This window comes from Camponotus vicinus, unplaced genomic scaffold (assembly GCF_025532165.1).
Source record: "Camponotus vicinus isolate PSW18456_S1 unplaced genomic scaffold, iyCamVici1.0 SCAF_14, whole genome shotgun sequence".
Taxonomy (NCBI): Eukaryota; Metazoa; Arthropoda; class Insecta; order Hymenoptera; family Formicidae; genus Camponotus; species Camponotus vicinus.
In genome coordinates this window covers 11,505,647-11,511,646 of record NW_028141950.1, presented here as the reverse complement: position 1 = coordinate 11,511,646, position 6,000 = coordinate 11,505,647, and positions in this window count along the sequence as shown.

Genomic DNA, 6,000 nt, shown 5'->3' with positions numbered 1-6,000 from the left:
GGGAGCAATGAGTTTCGAATTAATACGAGTTGTCCTGTTCGAAGGCTTTCTTTCGTGACCTTTTTCCATTTTACTCTCTGCTGTAGGGTGTTTACGTAGTCATCGAGCCACCGTTTCCAAAATCGCTCAGTTAACTGTTTTATCAATTGCCAACGTGATAAGCGATTTTCTTTGATGTCGAGAACAGAAGGTTCCGGAATCGCTTTAAGCGCGGATCCGATTAAAAAATGACCGGGCGTGAGGGGTTCGTAATCATCGACCGTATCGGTGAGCGGTGTGAGAGGCCTAGAATTTAGGCAAGCTTCGACGTTACATAGGAGAGTTACGAATTCTGCGAACGTCATTTTTTGATCACTGACTACCCGACGCAGGTGATGTTTCACGCTGCGTACTCCTGCTTCCCATAAGCCGCCGAAATGCGGAGCGGATGGCGGGATGAAGTGCCACGAAACTTTATCGGCCGCTGTTCGGTTAAGAAAATTCGGATCTCGTATAGATGCTCGAAATGCTGCGGTCAACTCGCGATCTGCTCCAACGAATGTTGTACCGTTATCGGAATAAATTGCTTCCGGGAGACCGCGACGCGCGCAGAATCGCGAGTAGGCAGCTAGAAATGCGGGGGAGTGATAACCCTCAACTAACTCTAAGTGAATTGCTCTGCTAGCCATGCATACGAAGACAGCGATGTATGTTTTTCGCGATGCGATTCCGCGACCGGACATTGATCGGATGAGCACGGGACCGGCGTAGTCGACTCCACAATGTAGAAATGCGCGAGAGGGCGGCGAGACTCGAAATCGCGGCAAATTTCCCATAAGCTGAATCGGTATTTCAGCTTTTTCGCGGGCGCAAGTGACGCATTTATGAATAATAATTTTAATTATACTGCGAGCGCGTATCACCCAGAATTCGTGTCGCAATGTTGCAAGCGTTAACTGTGTTCCAGCATGCATTGACCGTAAATGCGCGTGTCGAATTATTAGCTCGACTAATGGATGCGACGCTAATATAATCGGATGTTTTCTTTGCTTTGAGAATGGGGCATGTGCTAACCGCCCGCCAACGCGAATTAGTTTTTCTTCGTCGAGGAACGGATTTAACGACAAAATCGCGCTTTTCGAAGAAATCGATCGTTGCTGTGATAAAGCTTTCTTTTCCGGAGCGAATAATTCGTCCTGAATGCGCGTAAGCCAGAACTTGCGAGCTCTTTGAAACTCATCGGTGGAGAGAGCTGACGGACTTTCGTTGATTCCCACGTGAGGATCATTAAGACGACGTATTCGCGATGTATATCGAATAATATATGCCGTGATTCGAAGGAGCTTAGGCCAGGATGAATATCGCGTAGCTAAGTCCCACGGTTCGATCGATTCGGCATGATGTGCGTGTGCGTGAGTAACTTTTTCGAGAGATGTTTCGCAGAATGACTGATCGGTTGCCGACGGCCATTCTGATTCAGGCAGCCTCAGCCACGATGGCTTTTGCCACCATAGATCATGAGATGCTAATTGTTGCCCATGAATTCCGCGGGAAGCACAATCGGCGGGATTTTCTCCGGTTGAGACGTGTTTCCAAGAAGCGAATGGAATTCGCGACTGGATATCGGTAACGCGGTTCGCTACAAATGTCTTCCATTTTGACGGATGTTGAGTTACCCACGCAAGCACTACGCTTGAATCCGTCCAACAATAGCATGGAGCTTTCGCGAGATTAAGCGACGTGCAAACGAATTCCATTAATCGAGCTAATAATAATGCAGCGGATAACTCTAGTCGCGGAATCGTGAGTGGTTTAACCGGAGCTACTTTTGCTTTACCGATCAGTAACATCGATGTGATTTGACCCGAAAGCGACGTTAGGCGAATATAAATTGCTGCAGCGTAAGCTGCGTTGGACGCGTCGGAGAAGCCGTGCAGCTCACAGTTAATGCTATCTGCTCCTCTCTGTATCCATCGGTCTATTTGGAGATTATCGATACTCGCCAAAGACGTTTTAATGGTATTCCATTGTTCTAATAGAGAGGATGGAAGTTTATCGTCCCAATCTAACTTTACTTGCCATAGTTGCTGCATGAATATTTTTGCGAAAATCGTAACCGGCGTACTCCACCCTAACGGATCGAACAACTTAGCGATGGTTGAGAGGATAGATCGCTTGGTAGTTGACGTAACGAGAGGGAGATTTACTTGAAATTGAAAAACATCGAGCGACGGATTCCAACTAACTCCTAAAATCTTGAGTCGCTCGTCGGTTTGCAAATCTTTATTACACGCTAACCCATGATTGTCCGCGACGATATCGGTTAAAAGCTTGGATGAATTGTTCGACCATTTTCTCAATTCGAATCCGCCGCGTTGCAACAAGGCGCGAACTTGATCGCGAGTCTGTCGAAGTAGAGGTATGTCGTCAGCTCTGAACAACACGTCATCGACGTACGTGTTATTTTGCAATATTGGTACGGCTAACGGAAACGCGTCACCTTCGTCCACAACGAGTTGCTTTATTATGCGTAACGCTAAGAATGGCGCGGACGCGGTGCCGTACGTGACCGTGAGAAGTTGATATTCGTGTGCAGGCTCCGTCGGATTTTCGGTCCATAAAATGCGCTGATAATTTATTTCGTCTTCATTGACAAAGATTTGGCGATACATTTTGGTTATATCCGCGGAGTACACATATCGATATTGCCTCCATCTTAGAATGATTGAAGGCAAATCCGCTTGTAGTTTCGGACCGACAAGCAGATGATCGTTTAACGAAGTCGCATTGCTTGTTTTGCTCGATGCGTTGAATACGACTCTCAGATGAGTGGTAATGCTCGTTTCGCGAATTACGGGATGATGCGGAATGTAAACGCATTGATTGGAGGACTCCGCGGGCTCAACTTTTCGCATGTGTCCGAGCGCTTCGTACTCGGTAATGAAATTAGCGTATTCCGATTTTAGTTCGGGATTGATTTGAAATCTGCGATGGGGAGCTTTGAGGCAACGCTCCGCGATTCGCCTTGAATCACCGATATCGATCGGAGGCCCCTTTTTGAACGGAAAATTAACGACGTATCTTCCGTCGGAGCGACGCGAGTGCGTCGCGAGAAAATGCTCTTCGCATTGTTGCTCATCAGGACTTAACGGCCTTTTAAGCGGAATTTCTTCGAGTTCCCAGAACTGGCAAAGAGCCTGATCAAGCGAAAGCGTGCTTGAGCAATGTTGCACTGTACGTGTGCGATGCGCGCTAGTCGGAATCGATGTTGGGCCCGAGAGTACCCAACCGAGAATCGTTTGTTGCGCAATGGGCTGTCCAGCGCTGCCCTTTTGAACTCCATCTCGCTGTAGAGATCGACGCCGATAATCATGACAATTGGATCGTTACTTAACGGATCCGGATCTGCGAGATTGAGACCGGCGAGATGCGGCCAATTGACATGAGATATCACGGACGACGGAGAGTAAGAAGTTAGCGAGTTCAAAATTGACGCGGTAGTCGTTAACACAGGATGAGATTCATTAACAGGAGAGAACTTAATTAACGCGGCATATCGACAAGTACCGGCGTTGACGCATCCGACGGCTGAGATCGAGACAGGCGATTTAATGCGACGCAATTTCAACATTTGCCTCAACCGTTCGGTAATAAATGTAAGCTCGGAACCCTGATCGAGTAACGCTCGAATACTAGTCGAACGACCTTCAATTGAGCCGATTTTTACGCGGGCTGTTGACGTGCGGTCGTGACGGTAGCCTTGATATCGCATTCAACGCAGTAACGGGCTGCGAGATTTGAGAGCTCGATTGCGCTTCTGATAACGCTTTATTTGAATTTTCAGTAATAGATGAGTTCGAGTCAGCATGTAGCATCGAGTAATGCTTCTTTTGGCATGAGCGACAAGAATATTTACTCTGACAAGACGATACTGTATGTTTTGTGCTCAAACAATTAACACATCGATTTGCTTGTTGAATTATTTCCAATCGCTGACTCGGACTTTTCTTGATAAATTTAGGACATTTATTAATGAAATGCGCTGCCTTACATAACGGACATGATAACGCTGATGCCGTAGAAGCGGTGGCGATCGTTGCCTTTTGAAATCGAGAACCTTTTGTCGAGTTGGTAGGATACAATTCTTCTAACGCGCGAGCGCGGGCTGCAATAAACTTTTCGAGTTCTGCGAAACTTGGAACTGTTGAATCGTCACTGTTTTTTAATTTTCAGGCTTTTCGTGTGGCGTTATCGAGTTTTTGAGAAACGCCATATACGATAATGTCGCTTAACATTTCTTCATGCGTTCGACCTAAATTTTTTAATGACGCGATAGCGCGATTCGCTCTATCTCGAAGTTCGTTTAATTCTACAGCGGATTCGCGTGACACTTGCGGTAGATTATATAATGCAGAAACGTGCCCTTCGATCAATCGACGCTTGTTCTCATACCGAGAAGTGAGAGTTTTCCACGCTAGGTCGAAATTAGCGGCGGTAACGGGAATATTTTTAATTGCGTCGAGCGCGCGACCGGTTAGACTTGATGCCAAAAAGTGCATGCGCGTAAATGATGTCAGCTCTCTATTCTTTCGAATGAGTGACGTGAATCGGTCTCGAAACATTTCCCACTCGTCATAATTACCCGAAAACGGTGGAATTTTGATGGGTGGCAGATGAGACAGCGAAAACGATGAGCTGACTAGAGCAGGTTGATGTCCTTGATTAAAAGATTGATTGTATGGCTCAATCTCTTCAAGATGCTCGGCCATGTAGTCTAATGCAGAGTTGTATTTGTCCTCGTGTTCGTAGAATCTGTCATCCTGGAAATACTCAATGCCGTTCCTTTCTACCTCGGAAGTGATTTGCAGCAGGTCTGCATGCGTTTGCATGCATTTCTCCCAGGTCTCCTTTAGCGCGGAAATTCGCGATCGAATTTTTGGTCCCGTGTAATTACTTTTGCCGAGTTTTTTAAAGTTCTCGAGTGCGCGAGAAATCGAGTAAAACTGCGTCTCTTGCCTCGCTAATGTCTCACTCATCATGTTCACTTCTGTTCCGACAATTATCGGAAATTTCCGCACAGATTCGTCTCACAATCCGGCTCGAAGGATCAAATTATGTTCACGCGCGAGCTGTCCGTTTTTTTTTTTTTTTTTTTCGTCGCGGTAAATTGAGAGGAGAGAGTTTGCTGATCGCGAGAGAGAATCGAAGTCGGAAAGAGGGAATGTGATTCCGCTAAGATTGAGGAGTGAGAAGGATAGCGAATGCTATTGTGGATCAGCTTGACGGTTGAGGTTTAGAGACAACAGCGGAACGTGATCGAGTGAGAGAGTGAGAGAGAAAGAATGAGAGCGAAAGAGGAGATTGATATTTTAAGAGAAGTGCGATAATACAGGCGATCCGTTATTAGAAAAGAATGTCTTTATTTTAGTAATGTCGAAAATGCGGACGCGATTAATACATAGATTAAATTAACTCTTGAAGTGTCCGAGCACCATTAAAGTCACGTCTTTTATAAAGAGTTCGTCTTTTTCGCACTCGCAGTCACTGAAAGATTTGCGATCGCAGTACGGAAAGTTAATCTATCGCCGTGTTCGCACTTAACTCAGATGTGTATTAGCGTATGTTTATTACTCGATTATATTTTCGATAAGAAGCTTGAGACAGTCGTATCCTCGGTATTTAAACTCTTCGGGGAAACGTCTAGAAATTTCGAAGAACGGAGAAAGGGAATCCCAAGCTCCGGGTAATCGTCGAATATTTCCATGAAACGTGGAAACGGTTGTCTGTTGATTACATATGAGATATAAATACGAAGACGAGAAAACACATTGAGAACAAAGACGGTTGTTATTGAACGCGTATTTGCGGATTATCCGCTTGGTAAAGGCAGCACGGCGATAAGATTTTATTATGTTCGAGTTTTATATATAAATTTATTGTTCTCGAATTTAACAGGTGTAAATTTATTATTCGCGATTTTAACATATATGAATTTATTCTTTCCGACTTTAACAATATAAA